The sequence below is a fragment of the Lepisma saccharinum genome, chromosome 1, assembly GCF_977018435.1.
Source record: "Lepisma saccharinum chromosome 1, izLepSacc3.1, whole genome shotgun sequence".
Taxonomy (NCBI): Eukaryota; Metazoa; Arthropoda; class Insecta; order Zygentoma; family Lepismatidae; genus Lepisma; species Lepisma saccharinum.
Genome location: NC_139229.1, coordinates 14,069,804 through 14,094,138, shown reverse-complemented (window position 1 = coordinate 14,094,138; position 24,335 = coordinate 14,069,804). Strand labels below are relative to the sequence as shown.

Genomic DNA, 24,335 nt, shown 5'->3' with positions numbered 1-24,335 from the left:
TGGACTATTTCGTCATCTATAGTTCAGAGAAGAAAACCGATCGTTTTCGCGTATAGCCAATCCTGAAATGCCTCGTAAATGGCGTACCGGTCCAAATGGGTGTTTTAAAACAATTATGAGGTACAGTGGCAACACTGTTGATGTTTGAAGGCAACAAAAGGTGTGTTTAGTGATGGTCTATGACATGGAAATACTGGAAACAGGAAAAAAAGAAAATTTTCATTTTCTTTTTTTCCTGTTTCTAGTATTTCCATGTCATAGACCATCACTAAATTTTCATTTTCTTTTTTTCCTGTTTCCAGTATTTCCATGTCATAGACCATCACTAAACACACCTTTTGTTGCCTTCAAACATCAACAGTGTTGCCACTGTACCTCATAATTGTTTTAAAACACCCATTTGGACCGGTACGCCTTTTACGAGGCATTTCAGGATTGGCTATACGCGAAAACGATCGGTTTTCTTCTCTGAACTATAGATGACGAAATAGTCCACCTACCCAAGGTGGAAATTGACGTCCAAATTTCCGTACGAATGTTTGACATGCAATTTTCCATGCTTTGTGGAAAAATAAATTTACACTTTCACTTACATTTGGCAACACTGCATGAACAACAGTGCACCCCGTTTGTTGTTTCTATGTTTAAAAATATCTACTTGGACAGGGCTAACATTTGGTGTATGACTTATGTATGTACAGGTTTCGGTTACAAAGTAACGCCACTCTTAATTCCCAGTTGCTCCGTTCGTGGGACACCCTGTAGAAAGTACGACTTTCAGTATACCTGTTTACTCTCAATTGAAGGAAGAGGTCAGATTACTCTTCAGTCAGCCTCCTCTTATAGTATAAATGAAATCATTCAGACATTCATTCCTCTCATGGTGTAGCTAAAGGCACTGCCATGAAATTAGGCGGGTGGCAGAAGTTTGCGCTGTTGCCACGTCGGAGTACAATCCCGTGTGTTCGGAGGTTTAAGACAATGAAAGATCACGTTGTAGAGTTGGTCTTTGGAATCCATGTGATACACACTGACAATGCTTACTCGAAAGGTCAGGGATGACACAAAAGTACCCCGGAGAGAGGTCGTCTGACGCTCGGTAAACGCAGCCCGGTTGACGTTCTCACACAGTGCGCGGGAACCAGCGACTTTTCTCCCGCTCTCTCTTTGCTTTTCCCATATGTGGCACCAGTGCAATTCTGCCCAGCCGCCTATTATCATGCCAGTGCGTTTAAATAGGAAGCTATAGCATAGCCTGACTTTAGTTTTTGCCCCTTTTCACTTCTTTAAACTAAGTAGCCATGCCCGTATCATGTTAAAACTCCAGCTTTTTAGAAGTTTTTCGTATTGACAACACTTTAGTGTTAACATAAAAAAAAGGTGACGTACGGAAAAGTTTTTCTCATATGATCAGTGATTTAGGAGAAGAGATTGGAAATTTGGTTTTGTAGGATAAATACTATTCCCTACAAAATAAATGGTTTGTTATGTATATAAATTTCTTCCTCTTCCAGGTTATAAGAATTGACTCTTCCACAGATGTCCAATTGTCCATCAATGACAAAAGGGGCACGAGCCCCCCAAATTTCCATCTTGATTAAAATTTGTTAGTTTTTTTTTCTTTTTTTCTTAACTTCTGGGGCATGAGGTTCACGTTCAGCACCTCCAAAGTTAAGCCTCAAGTTATTCTGCTCTGTGTAGCAACTGTACGAGCATGTCCTTCCAGGGTTGGACAAAACTATAAATAATTCAGGCGCCAGCCCCTTATTCTCAGGAACCAGCATTTTTCTTATTTTTTTTCAAATGCCGGCTAAGAAATCCATGGATCCAACTAAGCTAAGGTATGGAATGTGATCTTAAAACATCTAATTTATTAGTTAATACAAGATTGGATTAAAAGTAATTAATTCTTGCGCCAGAGTGGCCTTCCAAAAAAAAAATGCTCTAGTTGTAACAGCATGAATAACTATGCAATATATTCTAAAATATGGCCAACTCTTACCATATGCCTGTAGATTTTAAAATACGACTAGCAACAATGCAAGAATTTATAATGGCATGTTTATAATTCTGATTTTATGATACATGTGATACAAAAACACACATATATTAAAGGAAGCACATACTGGACTCGTTATTTTAAAAAAAAAGATAATGGGAATTTCCATTAGCGAACTTGAAATATTGAAAAAAATAGAAAACTGAACTGAAAAATTCAGGCGCTCGGTGAAAATTTTCATGTGCCATGGCTCCCTGTATTTTGCTGCCCCCGTGTATGTAGCAAATACTTATTGTAACTGACACAGATCTTCCTTCCCAGTTATATTGGAGAATCTTGGAATTCCCACTCGACTGCGTATTGGACACAGCCGTCTCACCCATGGTCACTTGCTGAAAGGGCTGTACCCTTCAAGGTGTCGTGTCCGTAATGTCGTTTCAAGTATTCGGCATAATCTTGTTGAAAGTGCAGATTTTGCCTTCCTCAGGCAGACTTTTCATCTTCCCAGCTGTTTGTCATCTCTGTTGGGCGATGAAACAGTGTTTTCTATCAAATGTCTTTAGCTTTTTGCGAAGAGTTGGACTCTGCAAGTGTCTGTGAATTTGTTCTTAATTTATTCTTACTTTTTAATGTGTTGTGTTTGTCTTGTGCAACCCTTTACAACCTTGCCCTTTTAACTCTTCTCAAGGAGTTTTTTTACATGCTTTGTTTTAAATTTTTAAGTAAGAATTTTAGATAAGGGTATATTTCCACGTATGCATTGAAGGGTGCAAAATGGCCATATGTGACAACGCCCTCAACAATTTTAATTCAGTCAATCAATCAATCAGTCAGAATCTTACCTCCTGTGTGTAAGAACTTGTTTGACTTGCATCCGTATTCTACAGATTTTGGAAAATCATATATGAAGTACCATTTTTTCTTAGCACAAGGTTGTAATTTTTTACTCTGAAATCTCGTTTTTTCTTTTGCCATCATTGTGCTAATTTCCGTTTTTCTCTTCCATCTTGTGTTAGTCACGTAACAAAATTCCTGTACTTGCTCTAAACATTCTCTGGCTTATATTCGAGGTTTGCGGTACTTACATTGACATGGTTTTCGGTGTCGTTCTTTTTATTCCCGTTCACCACTAACGTCGTAAGCATTGTTGTTTGTCAGAACACTAGAAAATATTCCGAGTACCCTTTCTTATTCGGGTTAGAGCTCTCTTTTTTCTTTAACTGTTTCACTATTAAACTGTAAATTCTCCTCCCATGTGCAGGAGTTAATCCATGTTCACCAGCTTCCCATATTAAAGAGCGGAAGTGCAACGTTATTGGAAGTACAAACACTATCCTCGTGCTTTACATGTAAATGCTTTGGAAAAAGAGCAGGATCCCTTCACGAGCAGGCCCATGGATGATTTAGTTTATATTTTTTAATATTAAATGACTCGTGAATGCCAAACGATCTGGGTAATGTTTACTGGAAATGGCAAGCATTTAAAAAAAGGAAGTTTTCTTCCGGGGATATTTCTCCCCAAAAACGTATGAAGGGAGTTTAAAGTCTGTGTGTGTGTGTGTTTTGTGAAGTCACTATTTACTGTTACTAGCGTTCGCATATTTTTTTTTCCGGAGGAGGCTGGAATTGTAAACAATGTATATTGTTGCATTTTTAACTTTTGTTTTGAAAGTTTTTCAGAGACAAAAATGGTAATCCGAGATTTGCATTTACCGCCTTGATTTTTCCAGAGTTATTTTCTGCTTTCATTTGAAAATTTTGATTTTCAAAATTTCGGATGGGTCTGAAATATGGATGGCCAAATCCGGATAAAATGTTATCCGGATATAGGTTAATTTGATATCCGGAGTTCAAATATCCGAATATCGGATATTCTGATATCCGTTATCGGATTTTGTGATGTAAGGATTATTGACATTACCGTATTTTCGAATGTGTGCAGTATCTGGACATTTTTATCGTTTATCCATTTTACGGGTTATCCGCATATCATTTTATGCGTCATGTTCGTATTTCAGTGTGCGGATTTTCTACAAATCCTTCATCAAATCTTTACTATCCTGACATTTGGATTATCCGGTATCTGGATATTCCAATTAGCCTGATATTTGAATTATTCGGATTGTCCACATATCCGAATTTTCGAGATATTCGCATATCCGGATCATCCGTTGCGTCCGAAACGTTTATTGGATAATTTGAAATCGGATATCCGTTATCCGGATTTTGTGGTCATCTCTAGCCTGTAACCCCATCAGCTGCGCTAACCACTCCGCCACGGATGTCTGTAGTCGGCAATAAAGTGAACGCAACGAGACACTTTGTCGTCGTTGAGCCATACGCTTGCATAAAGAATCCTGCGTTTCGTGGGATTAAGTCGGCATATTTCGGTTTTAATCCACGTATAAAAAGGAATAATGTGAGAATTGTGGCTCACCAGCGTTGCGATCGTTAAAGGAACGTGTAAAACCACTTTTGAAGTTTTAACAAGCCATTCTCCCTGGCCAGTTTCTCATGAGCTAACGAAGGATTGGAACAACACATAAGAACTTAACGCTGGCAGTAGGCATTCCCACACTAAAAATTACAAATTAATTTATTTCCCAAAGAATCGCTGGAACTTATCCCGCTTCCATTATTTTATCAGCCGCCCACGATCCATGTGCAGTTTGAAATTTCGTGCCGAAGGAGGGAGTTTCAAGAACTCTGTTGAGGTTTATTGAACTTTTTAGTTGTTGGTATTGCTATGTTGGTAGTGCACGAAGTTGCCTTGCCTCGCAGTGCATAGTGGCTAAGTACGCGAACAATTGTGTATTCTCACTCATACTTTCTGTATCTTGTGAGGAAGGTAAGTGACGTTCATATAACACAGTAGTTTCTTTTCTTTTGTAGTTGTGGCTTAGGATGAAGTTTGGTATCCATTCCCAATACAGTCACATTCGTTTGTTAGCGATTACTCTATAAGGTAAAAGGTAAGGTTTCCTGTGCATATAGCACCGTGTCATGAAGGCACATAAAGGGGATGTGGGGGTAAGGCCCCACACATTCTCGATCTCCGCAATTTTTGGAGGTGATGTGTGTGATCAGCACGCTTCGGCCGCCTTTACCCCCCCAGCGTGGACCACAGGTACCCATTGATTTGAGCCTGGGGGAACCTCAGAGCCGCTTTATGCGGGGAAAAGGCCGGGAAAATTCCGACCTTAGGTCACCACCCGGCAGATACCAACTTTTGAGGGAATCTGCTTCCGATAAAGATTATATCTGATACTTGTAAATTTGAGTAAAGATTGTCACAACGACACGTAATTTGTAGACGAAAATAGGTTCACTAACCAGGTAATGCTAATATTGAAATTGGGCAACGAAAAGCAACTAATTCCATTGGATTAGGTTATTTTAGTTGCTTTTATGCAACTTTTGGCTAATCGAGAAGATGAGGATCAATGATGATAAGATGAGATGGATGAAGGGAGAATCACAACGATCAGAGGATTATTCTGGCCGGAGGCCCAGCCACCAGAGCCTCGTTAGTCTGCAAGAATGCATTCCAGGGTGTACTGAAAGAGAGGTTTACATTTTTGCACCTTTCGAAATGGTCACCCCACTACACCCCCAATTCCACTAGAAATTTCCGCGGGATGCATCTGGAAGACATAGATTTAAACTGTTTAATTATGCCCTCTCTTGCATACACTTACCGAGTGTAAGAGGTGATCCTTTCTGAAAACACCTAAATGTCAGCCTCCCTTCCACGGCCCGTGAAGAGTTTCTCCTCAGGCATGGAGGAAGACTACGATTCGACGGACCTTGCCTCTGACCTGGACTACATTTTGCAGACTACCGAGGCTCTGGCGTGTGGACCCACAGCCAGCATAATCCTCTGTGCGGCTCGTGTTGTTTCGTCCCTATATCTTCGTGAGAGTCCTTTCATCCGTCTCATCTTGTCATCATTCATTCTCATATTCGCGATTAGTGAAAAAGTGGCAGAAAAGCGAAGTAAAATAAACTAAAGCAATGAAGCATACACACACTCTGAACTATACCGTGAGGTGTGATACATGTAAACCTCTTGGGCCTAATGTTTATGAAAAGAGCTACTTCACAAATTAGACGGTCACTTCATGGATGATGTTGCATCTGACTTTCCAACTTGGTTAGCACTTTTTGGCAGCAAACAAGCATTTGATTCGAAAAGTTTTTGAAGTAGTTCTTTAAATATCTTCCCTCACGTAATTTTTTGGGAAAACAACCGATATTAGTCATAAGAACAGAATCTTGTAACGTTCCTTTTCCCCGTAGTATTTTGCCTTCCAACGTTTGATCTGTGCGTTAAACTCAGCTCGAAAGAAGAAAAATAAGCCAGTGCTACCGTGAATGTGTTGTTGTTTTGTAAATCCTGAAGTTTATTTTTTCTTTTACATTGATAGTTTTCCCCCTTTCTTTTGTTCTATTTTGGAAGTTCTGTTTGTAGTCTGTGTCGATGTGCTAGGTATTTTTAACTCCAGTACGAGAGAAGAGAGGTTTATGGTACCTTCTCTTTCTGTCTCTTCGCCTACACTGATGTCGTGGACAGATTTTTAACCAAATCTTACAACGACTTATGTAAACGCGAAACTATTGAAACTATTTAGATAACAGCGAAAGCACACTACACGAAAAGTCACGTCAATGCTCTAGAAGCAATTCTAAGCGTATGTAATTTTTCAGATTTTGGAATATCGAAGAGGTTTTTCGACTGGAGCGGAAACTTTGAAAAGAAATCGCATTCGTAGAAGGTTGTGCCAGGGCATAGACTCCTTCACCTAACACAAGGCATTGCGTTTGATGTTCCATCCGCTTACTAATCGCTATCGAAGTAAAACGGTAGAAAAAGCTATGCTAAGGAATTAGATACAAAACCTGCAATGTAAGCACCCAAATCACTTTTTGGAGTAATATACATTACTTCATCACTGCAATGGCACACCCTATTATTACGAAAGACGTCACGTAACGAAATTATGTTCACTACTTCTAGTTTAACTGCAGTACTCGGGCCATATTTAACTCGATAATTTTTTTAGTAACTATCACTAAGTAGTGCACAATAAGGATTCTTCCGACTGTGCTGTTGTTTTGCCTAGATTTTTTCACCCTCCTTTGCATAAACATTACGTTATTCACAGTACGAGGGGAGGCAGTGTGTGGCGAGGCATTGTAAGTTTTTAGGAGGTGCTGCCATTTTCACTTCGGACCTGAAAGACAAGAAGTTAAAATCATAGAAAGTTGATTTTTGCACCATTAGATATAGAAGAATTGACCAGTACACTCTGCCAATTTCACCCTCCTAGCTCATTTTTTTCTGGGTAAGGCTCAATACTTATCAGCCTCCCTACATTCACATTATAAGGCTACAATGTACGCCACCCTATGGGCGAGGCCCTTCTAGGCATTGTGCATATTTGCATACTGAATGAAAAAAGAATTGTTTTTTCGTCGAACCTCTGAAATCCGTTTTTGGTGGTCCTTTGGATTATTATCACATAATCGAGTTTGAAAAAGAAAGTTGAAAACAGTTGTGAGAGACTAGTGGGTTAAAACTGTTAATTTTCGTGAATTCGTAGGTCTATTGCGTATCTTGATGTTATATTTCCGAACTTCGTGGCGGATTGGTTACAAAAGTGCGCTACGACGCCAGGGATATCGGGTTCGAATTGCTTCCTGGGCATGGGTGTCATTTGTCAATGTCCCATCAATTTTATCATATCATCACTCATCCTCATCGTCGCGATTAGCCAGAAGTGGCAGAGAAGCTAAGTAACAGAGATCGAATCAAATCTTACATAGTCTTATGTTCTTCACTTGTGGTAAGAAAAGTGTTTAAATTCCCTTTTTCAAATTGCAATTTTTTCCTGTACAGTGAGTTTGTCCTTGAAGCAGTGGCGATTTCTGCCTATTAGCACAATCGCATGTGCACACCTAAATAAGTCTGTAATGCAATTCATTTTTATTATAGTTATTAATTAAACCCCACCTTTCTTCAGGACATCAAATGTTCCCATGCCACTTCACCTTCCATTTACTTCCGTGCTTCATCAGCATTTCTGCCTACAGTCGGTCTCTCACGTCGACGGAGCCTCCCACTTTTGAAAGTGAGCTACTACATCTGTCGCTGTTTTCAACAAGCGAGTAGGGAAACCTGAAAAGTTCTTCTGTTCGTACAATTGCCATAATTGTGTACGCAAAAACGGGTGTGAGTAATTGAGCGGGATACTTAGGTGCACACCCATAGACTCAGACCACCAACCGCCACTGCCTTGAAGTATCTTGCGGTGCAAGGGGTGACCTGACAAGACGCTCGTTGTCAATCCCTGTTTCACGTATGAACATCCTCTACACACTAATGAAGCTGTATCATCTGGAAGAACATCCAGTATAATCTTTGGGGCTTATGTTGGTAGCTCATACGTGTTTTTGATTGTCTCTTCGTCCATCTCAATTATTCATCCCTATCGTTGCGATTAGCCAAAGTGACAGAAAAACAGCGTAAAATAAACACAATCAATCAAAGTATCGTAACGTATTGGGTGTGAATTGGAGAATGCAATGGAAACAATAGCCATTTAAACGAAACGGTCCTTCCCCTTCCCTTCGTCCGGTGACATTTTACTGCAACAAGCAGGTCAGACAGCTTTAGAAATAATGCTTGGGCTTTTGCCTTGGCAAGCAGTTCCAGATCTGTCTGCGGAACGTGGAGGTGAATATGCCTGCTCTTGGCTACTTGCACTGGCACGGTACCTACCAGTTCGTGACGTCATTACTCACTTGAGGATCTAAAAGGAACTCGAAGGACGCGAAGCACCCATTGACAAATTCAGGGACAACAAGGTGCTCGTGCCTTGGTTAACACTGCGCTACCTTATCTTTATTTACCATTTCAGTTCCTTGTTCACTTCTATCTCTTCATCCCCTGTCCGCTATGAGAGTGAAGTCGATGTAAGCCAATACCGATGGCTTGTGAGAAATCTGCAGGTGGGCAGGAATCTTGCTCGTAGGAATACAGTCCCTTGATGATGGTCGTTCGCAGGATCTTTTTTCCAGGACAGGGCAAGAAAGGTTTTTTTTTTTCCAGGGGAGGGGGTAGCAAAGCATATTATCCCCATAAATGCGTTGCCCCCCTATTTATAACCTTTCGTACCACCCAGTTATGGGTAACTCGGTGACAAGAACCTTTTACCGTGTTTTCTTTTTCCATCTGTCTATTTCACCAGTTCATTATTAATCTTCTTCGTCGTGATTAACCAATAGAAAGAGGAGAGAAAGAGTTGAAAATAATTCGGCTCAGCTTGTACAGATGCCATTTTTACCTTTCAGTTAACACCGTCTGCTTACACTTACTCATTTTATAGGTCACGATACAAGAGTGGAACGTCACGCTAGATAATTATTTCAAGCAGTCCTAAATGTTTTCAATGAACGGAAAAGTACAATACTTATTGTAGCCTGCTTCAATAATTTTAGTTGCTGGAAGTAGTGGGAAACACAACAGTTAATTTATATGATGTTATGAATAAACCACATAGGGATAATTGTGAAATTACGAGCGTAATTATACGTCTCGTGTCGATAAAACAAGATTACTGCAGTCGAGCGGATTGTGTGGCTTATATGTAGAAAATATAACTACTAACCTTCTAGCCTTCTTAAACCAGAAGGTTTATGGTTGCAGCAACATAAGCCTTCCATCTGCCCTATCCTGGGAAAGATCAATCCAATCTTTTCCATCCTTACCGATTTCCTTTGGGTCCATCTGAACGTTATCACTGTACCTTCGTCTTGGCCTCCCTACAGGTCTCTTACCATCAGGTTTCCCAACAAGAATACTGTAAACTCTTCTTTTCTCTCCCATTCGTGCCTCCAGCGCCCCCTCCCCCCTTACAGCAAGGTCCTCGAGAAAAGGGAAGCCGAGAGAGGGAAATAAAGTAAATTGATTGATTGATTGATCTAGTTTATTTTTCTTCGCCTTTCTGTCACTTTTGGTAATTGGAAGATGAGGATGAATGATGAAAGTGATGAAGGGACACTCACAAAGGCCAACCATGCCCGGATCGGGATTCGAACCCGATACCCCTGGGAAAGAATATCATACAGAAAACAGGAAATACATAGGGATAGAGAGAGGAGAGAGTAGTGATGATGGAAATACATTCTAAAGCATGTGAGGGCAATAGATAATTTAGAGAAAGTAAAGCAGAAAAATGGAAAATTAAGAATAACAAGTTAGGAAATGAGCAACTTTTCTATATTCCAAGGAAGAAGGGGCCAAGTGACCCCGGTACCTTTCTGTGTCGTCCTTACACTAACAATTTTGCATATATCCATCTGCAGTTAACCACTTACAAATTTAACCCATCCAAAAATTTCCCTTACATCTTAATAAGTGAGAGACGATAACAGGCATGCACAGATGACATACCTGTAATTGCCTCATCCTGGAATGCCGTTCACAATTATTCACAGGCTGTGAGCTAACCAGGAGAAGTTAATGAAGAATGCAATAACTTAGCTCTTGGGATCGCGATGGTTGAAAGACTCTATTCAACCCAGGACACGTGTGAAATCGGATTGCGTCAGAGCAGAAGCACTCTTTTTCGCATTTTTCTTGGTGCACTTTGTGAACTTGCCAACTCCTTTCCTTTAACCTCACGTTTCCGAATTCCTTGTACGCTTTGGGTGTTTGCTGTCCAAGACAAAGTAGTTACGTGTCTAGGATAGGTGCATTCTTTGAGAACTTTTTTTTCTATTATTTGCGTACAGAACATGCCAACCTTGTGAGGGCGACAAAATGTTGTTTTTTTCAAATTCACAATTTCATACATAAGAAATTCTTCATCCATGTGTTCTTCTTCAATTATTGCATCTATGAGATTTCTTCTTCATATATTTAAGTAAAGTAAGATGATTTCCATAGCATCTCTGGATGTTCTGCATTTGCATCTTGCGGCAGTGTTGCCACAATCTCATGCCACAGTTTTCTTTGTCCTTTTTTGTCCAATTTTCCATTAATCGAAAGCAATCATATAATAACAATATGGATTGAAGGTGGTAATAGTAGTGGTAGTAGCAGCAGTATTTTCGTTGGCCCATGTCCTTATGAAAAATGGTAAATTAATCACATACATATTACGTCTCGTCGCTACCGGGCTAGATTTTCCAGGTTCGAACCTTGGACAGGCATGAAAGGTACAGTTGTATTTGTTCCGTCACCCATTTCATAATTTCATTTATCTTCATCGTCGCTATTAACCGAAGATATACAAAAACGACATAAAAGAAGCAAGATAGGAAAGTAGTGAAAACAAAAAGTGACAGTAATCTGTATGGATATTGAATTTGATGTCTTCAAATTTCCCTAAAATTTTGGTATTTTATATTGAATTTCCATTTTCCAAATTCAGTTCGAATTTCCCTGCATGAAAAGAAATTTCCCTTCATGAGAAACACTGTCTTGAGAGCGAGTCATAACTCCCAAAGCCTCAAGTCAAACACTGAGCCGATGTCATCTCAATTCAGCACCAATGCTAACCCTCTTGCTCCCGCTTTACCCTCTTGGTAGGCTCTAGCTAGACTCGCGCAGTCGACCTAGGTATTCCGAAAATAGTGGTAGTTTACAATGCCTTTAGGATGTTATTTCAGTCAACACAGGAGAAATTGGCTTACTTTGTAGCTGTTACAGTATATCTAAATTCAAAACTTTCTTTGTATAGTTACATAATATTGCATAAGTTGCTTTGCAACAGTGTGAAGGAAACTGCATCAGTGAAACTTAATTGGGCATCAGTCGTGAGAGAGAACTTGTTAGGGACAAGTTTCACGTGCAAAAAGAGAAAGGGGCACTTGCAGCTTTGCGATTGACACGTCATTTGTCCACTGTTTGAGTAAGGTCGCATAAGGCTTTTTCTGTATGTAGCCTTTCATTTGCTTTGTCGAAGGTAGTGTTGCCACATGAAGGGAAATAATCCTCTACGTAGGGAAATTCAAATTAAACGTTAGGTGAAAAATATCAAAATTGCAGGGGAATTTGAAGATATCCCTCTCATGTATGTTAGCTCTTTCGATGTATGAAAGGTTTTTTCCTCCAATATGGACAACAGTTATAATTCTAATTTGGCTGAGGAAGTAAAAGTAAAAAAAAAAGTAAAGTAAAAAGGTCCTCTGTGCATAGCACCACGCCATGAAGGCGTATAGGGGGTGTGGGGGTAACGCCCCACACTTTCTTGATCTGGCTGAGGAACAGCCAGTAATTTTGCATTACGCAACTTCTAAAACTGTAATAACACAGAAAATGTTCATTCACAAAATACTAGGATCCATTGAATGAAGTTCCGTCCCTCTTATTTTCATTCATTCATTCATTTTTGTGAATGAACGTTTTCTAATCGATCAATGGAAACAATAATTTTGTGATCGATATTTAATTTTTTGTGGAATGAATGGAAAATGTTTGCGAACGGCGGAACTTTGTTCCTTGGCTTTTGCAACACTGGTCAAAGGTTGGCAAGGTTTGAATTTAATGTTCACTTAATGAAAGTGGCAACCTGATCCGGAATCTTTTTCGTCTTTGTTATTTAGCGTCGTTTTTCTATCACTTTCGGCTAATCGCGACGTTAAGGATGAGTAATGATTAGATGAGATTCATGAAGGGACACTCAGAAATATCTCAGGCCGGGACTCGAACCCGGGAACTTCGATTGCGAGATCGAGAATCAATCACTTAACGCGCATGTCCTGATGATGAACTAATGAATTGGCGTCACGAATGTGTTAATCTTCAGTCTCTTTTCATTTGGCTGAGTGCCATTTGCCTTGGTGATTATGATATTAAAAATATGATGTTATTAATAGCATTCTAATTTTTGTGCTAAGTACTTGCGTCTTGTGAAGAAAATCTTATTAAGTGTGTAAGAGAGAGGTTAAGATTGAAATACTACGAGCTCATGTGTTGTACTACTTGAACAGAAACGATGATTTACTTCAATGTAATATGTCACGTGCCAGTTTCGATGACACAATGAATGTTGCAAGGAGGAATGGTTTCTCGGAAGCGACGATAGATGGCAGCACGCCATATAAAGAAGAGCAGAGCTCATTGTACAAACTAGGAGCGGAGAAGAGGGATTATACTATATATTATAGTAAATTGAGAAATATATAAAAGAAGAGTTCAAATATTATAAAAGAAGTAAATAGAATGATGTATATAGTAAATTAAAAGAATAAAGAATATGGCCGCATATGAAACGTTTAGGAAAGTCATTAAGCGAGCAAATGAATTCAGAAATGTATCTCATCTCAATTTCTTTTTGATTCTCTGACGAGGAGAACATCGTCAGCTTTTGTATTTGTCCGTTCCCCGGTGGCGCTGTGGTCAATTAGACGCCCCGAAGCACTTTACGGTTGCGCTTCTTTTTTAGTCGCACTGGGCCATTGGCAGCGCTTGTTATTAGCGATCCTGGTTATTCCCCTCTGGTTGTCAAATAGGAGGTGGCGCTATTGTCAGTTTAGTCGACCCTACTCTTTCTACAAGTATATTGTTTGTATTGTTTGACAAAGAAGCGGGGGGAAAGCGAGCACATAAATAAGATTACGCTTTAAAGGAAGATAATAAATTAAACGAAGAAAAGATGAAGAAGCCTTTTCGATAATCAAAGAAGAAGAAGCCTTTTGATAATCAAAGAAGAAGAAGCCTTTTGATAATAAAAGATGAAGAAGCCTTTTCCATATTAAAAGAAGAAGAAGCCGTTTCCATATTAAAAGAAGAAGCCTTTTAAAAGAAGAAGCCATTTAAAAGAAGAAGAAGCCTTTTTGATAATAAAAGAAGAAGAAGCCTTTTCGATTATACATACATATATATATATATTTTTTCTCTGTATTTTGTCAAGTTCTCAGAATATAGATCCGCATTTTACTATATCCTCTTGGCTATAAAACGCTTTCTTATTTGGAATTCTCAAACAAAGAACCTATCCCCCTGAGATTAAGATATCTGTAGCCGTGGTAAATAACATGTAAGTACGTACCCACAAGGGGCGTAGCATTAGTGGCGCCCATAACGTGGAGCTTTGCCTTACATTATCTTACCCACGAATGAGGCGTAGCAAATATTTGGAGTTACAGACTTTTCTAACCCTTTACTGGGTTTTTCATGTGCTTGTGTTTTCACATTGTCCATCTCCCAGGCAGAGTGGTTAACGTAGCACTCAACGAAGCCAGAGGTCCTAAGTTCGAATCTTGAGTAAAACCTGGCGTTTCTTTCCTTCACCAGGGGTGTAAGGTGTGACCTTTACTGTACACACCCAAATTCCAACGGCACTTCCACATATAGTCCATATGTGTTTGTGTTGCCCCTTCATCTTATCACCATTCATCCTCATCTTCGTAGTGGCAAAAACGCGAGGTAAAATAAATCAATCAACCATTCCTTTATCAATTTCATCAAATCTCAACTTGTTACTCCCGTGATGAGATGAAGAATTGCAACGCTCAATAACAAAGCATATAATTCGTACTCAGCATGTTCCAGGAAAAGCAGCCAATAACGATCTCTGTTCTACCGTAACACTTGGCAATCATTGAACTGTTCTCTCCAATCGTTTTATCCCGCTGTAGTGTTGAACAAATCTGCCCTGTTCAATATCTCCCTTTTACGAGTTTTGCTTGGAACCGGCCCAACATGGTTCTCAATGTAACCGCTTCTGAAATTCAGCTTCTGCTGGAACGGCTTGTATGTATCGTGATAAAGTTGTCGCCTTTTAATCAGAAGTTTCTGGTTCGATCCCCGATGGGTACGTACCAGTGATTCGCATCACACTAAACCATAGCTCCAGTCCTGAGACTAAATGAGCTTAAAACTAAGTTTGACAAGCTTCGGCTGATAGCTATCACGCAGCATTTTTTTTACCAAAGCTGATTTACTTGTTCATTCAATTCCTGCATTATTAATTTTGCTGTGTTCTTCTTTTCCAGTGTATTACGTTTCTGATTGTGTGCGTGGATTGATTCTGTTATATCCTTAAATGTTATGCAATCCTGTAAATCCTGTTCTTCGTTTATGTAATTCCGGTTGTATGTCTCGAAGGGGGACAGGACTGGACATGTCTCGATTTTACTCTTAATTTCCAAACTTCTAAATGCTAGGGCTTCCCCGATGGCATAGTTTCAGTATAATTCCACGTGGAAGGAGCACATAACCTTTTTAGTGCTAGCACACCTAGGGCGGTGTTTGTGTGTGTGTGTGTGTGTGCGTGTGTGTTTCAATTGTTGTTTTAAGTCTACTTTATGCGCAGATAGGCTAATCGGAACTGGACCTAGCCTACTATTTAAAGTGGGATCCAAACCACTGTGCAATATGCCTTCACCAGGTATCGAACCCGGGTCCCCTTGATTGTGTGTGTACACGTTGTGATTTTGGACACTACGAACAAAATCTACATACGTAAGTAATAATTATTACGTTTATACCGGTACATGGTGTCTACCAGTGAAGAAAAATATGAAGAAATCAACAGATAGGTCAAGATAGTCGAAGTTATGCTTGTGGTCAAGAATTTTTGCTATTTTTTGTACAGTATAGTGATTTGATAAAATTGAATATTTGGAAATAAAATTGTATTTAGTTGTGGTTAATTCGCTTTGTTTCTTAAGAATTACATTCTTATGTGCGTGAAGTTTTGTAAAAATACAGTATTAAAGTAATGTGGTTATTCCCCATCCAGGATTGAAGTCTGAAAGCATTAATAATTGAAACAAAAGTCTGAAAGCATTAATAATTGAAACAAAAGTCTGAAAGCATTAATAATTGAAGCAAGTCTAAATCTCTTGTGAAAGTACAGCTTCAGTTTTCATATTAACCAGCCTTGTGGTAGGCTGAATAAAATATATATTTTCTTAATTTCCAACTACACCCAAGTAGGGTGCGATTAAATACATGTTAAGAAAAAAGGAAGAAAAAGTCAAGAATTTTTTATTTGTTAGTTTGGTAGACACACTGTTATATATTTTTTTAACTTTTTCATTGAAATGTATGCACTGCATAAGCCTTAGAATTTGATAGTGTGCTGAACGATGTTATGCAGTGTTTTCCCCCTATGCTCCTTCGGGTTAACGCATGTGAAATTGGCACGTGCACCAGTGCACCCGGATTCCATAAAATAAGCTCGTATGCGCAGCTTCCAACACGGAAGTCGTAAAAACGACTGAATTACAACCAGGCCTGGATGGAAATATCTCCCCAGAACATTTTCTGGGGTGGTGAGCGAATACAGGAGAAAATATTTTAGTGTACTTTAGTTTCCACCAGCTTAGTAGACATTTCGAAAACCCTATTTAACTCCTAGGAAGTGTTTCGATTGTAACCTGATACCGAGAAGAAACAAGAATCACTCCTTGTAAAGTTGTATAGAATTAACATACTCGTTTCTACTGCTACTTTCGATACCTTTCTGTCCTCCGCAACCATCTCATCTGCCTTAGCAATGACAAAATTAAGCCTTATTCAGCCTTGACAGATGCAATATCTTCTTCACGGAATATATATTTAATTTTCTCAACAGAATTAGAGTTAAAATCCGGGTGCCTTCATTTTACGGTGCAATGCGCAAGTTACAGCACAATTCTCTGCAAGACACTTAATACCTTCTGTCGTCAAAAATTAGATAAAAATGAAAGAACGTAATTGTGCCGTTTTAGATCGGCAAGACTATTTTTAATTTAATGTACTCTAACAGGGCTACCATAAGTTATTACTGAACTTTTATCCTACGATGCTCTAGATATAAGCCTACAGATATTAATTTTATCTCCAAAATGAAACTTATAAGATACACGTGAACATGTTTGATATACAGCTGTGAGATGGAACATCACGTTTATTTGGCGAATGTCACTTCTGAGTTTTGCACTCTTAAAAACAACAACAAAAAGCACCGAACACTACAGTTCTCTGATAAGAACAAGGCAAGGAATAACCGAAATTCGAAAGAACATTCGTACTGGAAGCATATAGTACGCCAACACAACTTACCCATGCACAGGCAGGGGTAATTTTTTTTTGTGCAAATGCAGGCTAAGAAAGCCATGAATTCAACTTCTGGCCAACTCTTATCATATCTGCAGAGTTTAGAATTCTGCTAGGAATAGTGCAAATATTTATAATGACATGTTTATTATTCTGATATAATGATACACACAAACAGTAAAGAACACATACTGTACTCTTTATTTTTTTTAGAGTAGGTAATTCAGACCTCCGTAGGCGAACTCTAAATAATGAATAAAAAATGGAACACATTAGGCGCTAGGTAAACATTTTTAGAGACTATGGCGATCGTATATGCATATTTGGCTACACAGTGTGGTATTTGCAAAATTTCCGGTGGGGAAGCATACAAATATTATATAAATAGTACCCCAGCAAGAGTAATAAAAAAAATATAGCAACGAGGAGACGCAGTAACCAGTGAAGGGAATTCCCCTCACCACTTTCAGATACCATCCTGTGTGTATGTATGTATATAATTGACATTTATACTAATTACCTCGCATAAAGGACACATCAATACCTGGCAGAATCAAAGTATATTTGTCAGAGTCAATAACTGTACCTTGATTTGAGAGCAGGCGTATTTTTTTTTGTGTATAAGGAAGTGTGATTAGTAGGGCTGCTATTTGAACATCTGGTAATCCAGAAGTTTGACAAATGAAAGCTTTTAGGATGGATTTGTTGAGGCATTTTTGTGCATTGTTTAGCGTCTTTGGTCCAGTAAGGGATTTTTTTTGACATTTAGCTTACATTTTGTCCATTTTCTTTCTTCAGGATATTAAATACTTTTCAAGTTAACGATTTATTAAAAAAAAATACTTATTGTTTTTTCTTGTATTGAGCCTAATGGGTCCTTTCAGGAAATGGAAGTCCACGCCTCCTTGCCCATCACTAAACTGGCAGGAAATATTTGTAACATACTGCAACTCAAAGTTAAACGCTAAACTCATATAATAAGCCTTGTTACAACTGATTGTACCTGGAGTGTGAATAAAACAATCATTTTAATTTGAGAATATTTTTTTTGGCCTTCTAGGACATACATTATGACTTTACTGGTTCAGATTATTTATTTCTAGCATATTTAACATAAGGAGAAACATTATTTTTAGGTCATTTTTTAAAATGCTTTTAAGGTCATAATACATTTTAAATGAATTTTTTGGTAATTTCTAAATTTATTGTTCAACAAAATCATAGCCCTAGTCGCTTTTTGATTATCGCACTTGATATTGAGGAACTTCTATTGTACGTGTACTTATACCCTGGGTCAGGGTGGATTGAATGAAATCAGGTTGATTTAGATCGAGATTTAAATCAGGTGATTTTTTTAAAAAAGAAAATTACTGAATTAAGTCACTTTAAACAAATAATTTATACAATAATGTACATAAGGATTTTGTAGATATCAGAATCACTTTTGGTGAAAGTACATTAATCTCCAAATCATTTAATGGTGTTTATTAGACCAAGAAATGAAAAGTAAGGAAACAAAATATATGTAGCTAGTAATGGGGTGAAGCTCATATGAAAAGAAATAATATGTAAACTGTGTAAATACACTTAAATTTCTCTTGATTTAAAATTCAATAATTTTATAGGCAAGAATGGAAAACATTTTGTTTAGAACAACATACAAAATACTAATCCTGTTAAACCGTAAATTGTCATTAAACTCGAAATAAATGTGACAGCTGATATTTTGCGCAAACTATCATTACAAAAATTGCCAAAATTCAGCTACAAAGACTGTATAAGTTACAGTTATATAGTAAATCCAGAATGTTTTTACTGGAAGAAAATTCACTGAAATCATTATATGTAGTTTCATTAACACACTCAACAAACATTTCCATGGTAGGTTCATATATACAGTATCAGAAACAGAAAATATATTTTTTATTTGCTTTAATCAAACTGTTCAAATATTTTACAGGGCCGTTCACCAGAAAAGCCTTTATATATATATATATATATATATATATATATATATAATATAAAAAATGAAAATCATGATTTTTATCCACCCTGCGCTGGGTACATACTTCCAAAATTCCTCTCAAAACTTCCATTTCTAAATTGAAGTGTATTTTTGTACTAATAAGTATATTTGTATTTTTATTTTAGATGAAAATTGTGACCTAATGTAATGAGAATGTTAACGTGTTGTTCTTTCCTCCCAGCAGGAGGGAGAGGATGCTACCTGGCTGCTAAGGGTGGCCGATCCAACCAAGCTGGCTAACCAGGAGCATGCATCCGGTCCCGTCCGTCCCACCTCGCTGGACATCCCCTTGGAGAGCGATTCCGCCGGATCACGCCATGAAGTGAGCGACACCAGGGACACAGGCACCATCACAGGTGAGTCACCTAGTCTCCGTCCGCTGCAAGAACGAAGTCTGCGTAAGCAAATGCACGTGACTGGTCATAACTCCAATTGGTCGGCTCCGATTGCAGCTCTTGCGCAGAAATGCTGCGCGAAAAAATTAGGAATGGGACTGATTAATCGGTACTCTATATGCTATGTCTCGTGAAGCCTGCATAACTGTAGAGAAGGGGAGGAGGCGAGTGGGAGGAGCAAAACGGTCAGCGCTTCCACAAACAGCCGCGTTTTCCCCTCCATGCACTCACCTCCCCTCGCTACTCTATCGGTATCGGCCGATATACACTGTCTCGGGAATATGTGGACCAAGGACGTGCATAACGGTAGAGAAGGGGAGCAGGCGAGTGGGCGGAGCAAACGCTTCTGTAAACGGCTGGTAGCTGCAGCCGCGTTTTCCCCTCCATTCACTCACTTCCCCTCGCTGCTCTACCTGCCGATGTACACTGTCTCGGGAATATGTTAACCAAGGAGGTGCATAACGGTAGAAGAGGGGAGCAGGCGAGTGGGCGGAGCAAACGCTTCTGTAAACTGCTGGTAGCTGGAGCCGATATTTTCCCCCATGCACTCACTTCCTCTAACACTTTCATTGGTCTACCTCTTTCGAGTCACTACTTGCGCGGAGAGACGCTTGCTCCAGAGACGGGACGGAGTATAGGCATAATCATTTCGAATTAACCTCGTCCCCCTTCACTCCGCAAGTTCCGACATCTCTGCCATAAATACCGTTCAGCAATGCATAAATAGAGCGAAAGGGTTGATGTCAGGATTCATCCTGTCAGTTTCTCTGATCACACGATCCCGTTTACGTGGAGTACTGACGTCATATCTGGCAGAAAAAAATAAGATCAGTGGCAACAATGAATCTGTATTGTAAGGGTAAGGCTGCATACAAACATGATAAGCAGTGTTTTTCGAGCCTTGTAGCGCCTAAACAAAAGTCTGAACTCGCAAAAAAGTTACCAAGAAAACTTGTTAGCCCGCCAGATAAAAACAATTGTTTCTGTACTGTTTTTTATGAGTTTATAATACGCTGGCCCTTCCAATTAAATAATTAATTTGATTTTACGTATGGATTGTTTTGACGTGCTTACAAATATTGAAAGTTACTGATATCACATCCTAAACAAAGTACTACGTAAAAATGGTTCAAATATTTAAATCAAAAATAGTGAATATACAATATTAATTTGTAAAACGAAATCATGAAGTGAAAATTTAATTTTATATGAAACAATATAAATTCACTACACTGCCAAAATTCAAAGAAAACTAAACAAAAGAAAATTGTGATAGAGCATGCTATTTAATATGATGAAAAATTGCCTCTTCAATAGACACCAGCCTTGTAATCAAATATACTAATTAACATTGCATCAGTGGCACGTCGGAAATTAAAAAAAAAGTCAAAAATTTAGAAACCTTTGTTAGCTTTCAACATGTTCTGCACATTGCTTTTAGCAGTGGCGGCCATTAGGTAACGGCATGGGGCAGTTGCGTCTCACTTTTTGCCACTTTTTACACCGCACTGTGCTAAACCTTATCTACTAAGGGAATGTAAACTGTCCCTTGTCATCCAATTTTGTCACCTTGTCTCCCCCCCTCCTAAGTTTTGGAACCCAATCGCCGCCACTGGTCCTTAGACAATACTACGAAATATTTAATTTAAATTAATAATTAATTTTACGGGCTAAGGAACAAGATTTTTTTTTCGGATCTCTGAAAAAGTTTGTTTACTTTTGTGTATTGTATGCCCCCACATCCACGTAGGGCCAGCCCTGCCTGCAACAAACAGTAAAGGGGTGTAAGGGTGAACCTTCCACGTAGTACATACACTCAATTCCACGTTCGTGGTGGAGTGGTTATCACATCGCGCTACGACGCCAGGGATCCCGGGTTCGAATCTCTGCCTGGGCATGGATGTTTGTGATTGTGTATTCATCAATTTCTTCATATCATCACTCATCCCCATCTTCGCAAATTAGCCAAAGGTCGCACAAAAGGCGAAGTAAAATAAAGCAAATCAATCGCAAAAACTCACTTCCACATAGTACACCCTGGACTGCATTTTGCAGACTAGCGAGGCCCTGGCGTCTGGACCTACGGCCAGTATAATTTTCGTAGGACTGTGTGTGTGTTGTCCTTTGTTTTGTCCTTGTTTGTGCTGAGTGCCCCTTTACAGCCTCAGATTTTAACCGAAGTCAGAATATTTTAAGATTTTAGTTGTACGGCATTAGCGTTATACTATTTTAGTTACGCTGGACCCCGTATAATGTGACGGGTGCAAAATAGCCTAAGTGCTGACGCACGCAAGACTTTACATTCAAAATCAAAACAACCCGTAAACAAGTATTTTCCTTCATTATTTAATTTCAGTATAATTTCAGTACTTTCAGGTTGGCCCCTGTAAATGCATCCGTTTTATACAGTTCTGAAAGTTAGGCAGGAAAAATGCATTTCATTGCCCATGAGCGGCACTACGTAAGCCCTTCGTTTGCAGCTGTGGCATGAAATAGGCTTCGCGTCATCCCCTTAGATTACTGCTCGCTCATTCGTTTTACCGAGAAACTCAATCCGCCACTTCCTTGAAATAAGCAGACATAAACACTGCTGCCATCTGGTAGCGTTTATGAAATACTTGCGTGCATGCACCGACAATGGAGTGTGCTGACATCTACGGACTGCACGGGGAATTACGTTGCCTTGTTCATTTCCAGTCGCTCGTTGTTTTGCTTCCTCCCACGTAGAGGCGAGGAGACAAAAGTGAATATCCTTGGGCGGTTTCCAGTGGCTATTTTTAGAATATTGGAATAAGCACGTCAAGAAAAGAAGTGATGGCATAGCTAGAAGATAGTCGACACGTGAAAGACTAAGCCACACCTAAGGATTTTAACTCCCAGACTTCTTAGTTTTGAAATTAATTGTTACCAACTGTAAGTCCTTGTGCAATTACGCTAATTGAACATCCACCAGTTTTCGCTGTACACTCACCGGCAATAAGAATTGGATACCGACATCCTGAAATACTCGGTTTCCTGTGTTGTGTGTATTGCATAACTCTACGGCGTTGTGCGAATTTCGACAAGTCCGACTTTGCCCGTAGAGGTAGGCAACACACATGGCAAGTCGAGCAGAGGCGCAACCACGAATTTTGTCTGGGGGGAGGGGCAAGTAACAGTAGGATAATCATGCCAATAATTATAATAGTAATAATAACAATATTAGGAATAATAATAATGACATTATTATTATTGACATTTTTCAACACGATAAATTTCACATTAGCTAATAAAACAAGCACACAAACTGTATTTTTGAAAGACAAAAATTACTAATATAATTGTTTTTGTACATATGACATGTGTAACTTTTATGTAGAACATATGTTTTACACATATGCAACATGGAGAGACGTAAAATAAGAAAATACATATGCAACATGTTAACACTAAATTGTGCACGTATTCAATGTTTCTTTAATACATATATACATTATTTAAATACATTTCATAATCAATTCATCTATCTCATAACAAACCAACAGAATAAATGGTATAGAATGTCTTATCACGTGCTCCTTTTCCTCAAAACAATTGCTCGTACATTTTAAACAAAACTGTTTACCAGCAACAGTCTGAAGTACACATTTGGTCTTGTCTCTCTGGTAATTTACAATGCATTGCATGTATTTTTATTTGCATGAAATTTGAAATTGGAGGGGGCAATTGCCCCTGCATGTGCTCTTGGCCGTCTGGAAGAAAAATGCAAGAAAAATATGAAAACTAATTCCATCTTGAGTATAATTTTGCCCTGCTACTCTTAGATTCTGCTAGCCTTGCTTTTCTTTACTTCGTGTTTGACCCCCTAGTTTTGGTTTCCATCGAAGGTGGGGGAGGGGCACTTCCCCCATGCCCCCCCCCGTGGTTGCGCCGCTGACGTCGAGTAGTCCAAGGTGTGGATATCCCTTTTTCATTGTAGGCAACTGTACATACACCCGACAGCGATTGCAGCGGTTTGGGTAGGGCGAAGATAATGATGATAATAAAAATAATAATCCGTCGCGCAACAGCCCATGAAGGGCCTAGGCATACATACCGACTGCCAGTCTCCCTCCCACGCTTTTCTTCGTCACCTCTAAGCGTGGAGATCTTCAACCAGTATTGGAATAGTCGGGGGGTCAGCCCGACGTATCCCCACAGATAGAATATAAAGCTTTCAGATCGAATTGTAATATAATAATAATAATAATAATAAAAATAAAAAGTGAAGAAAAAATATGGAATGTAAAGTATAGGGTTTTCCAATAAGAACGATATGATTTTACAATGAAATAAAAAAAGAAACTATTTCAGATACAACCAAACTTTTTATATTATTTTGAAGCATAGTTTATTACATTATGTTTTGAATAACACATCATTTAAGCGTCCACTTCGACTTTGTGCACACGAGTGAATTATATGAACCCAATTTTCGATGACTTTGTGCAATAACTCGGGCCTAATGTCACGAATGCAGCTTTCGATGTTCAATCTTAATGCATCAAGGGTTCGTGGTCTGTTTGCATAGACTATAGATTTCTAATAACCCCACAAAAAGCAATCTAAGAAAAGTTAAATCACAACTTCTTGGAGGCCAACTAACAGTTGCATTTCTTGAAATTATCCTTTCACCAAACTATTCTTGCAATACGTCGATAGTGGCATTAGCAGTGTATCATGTGGCACCGTCTTGTTGGAACCACATGTCCTCCAAATCAATTTCATCTAAATTTGGCCACAAAAAGATCTGTTAACATCAATCGGTACCGCTCACCAGACACTGTAATTGCATCTCCTACCTCGTTTTGGAAAACAATGGTCCGATGATGCCACCATGCC

At 38.9% G+C, this 24,335-nt stretch overlaps 1 protein-coding gene across 2 annotated transcripts in view; it reads left to right on the top strand.

The window, feature by feature from the left end:
* milt (trafficking kinesin-binding protein milt) overlaps nt 1-24,335 on the top strand; it is a 281,696-nt gene that overhangs the window by 59,613 nt on the left and 197,748 nt on the right. The window contains exon 2 of one of the 2 annotated variants that reach the window (XM_083129399.1): nt 19,265-19,436. The gene's annotated coding sequence lies outside the window, so the exon portion shown is untranslated. Of the gene's footprint in view, nt 1-19,261; nt 19,437-24,335 lie in introns of both variants that reach the window. The other variant, XM_083129392.1, reaches the window with a different exon arrangement.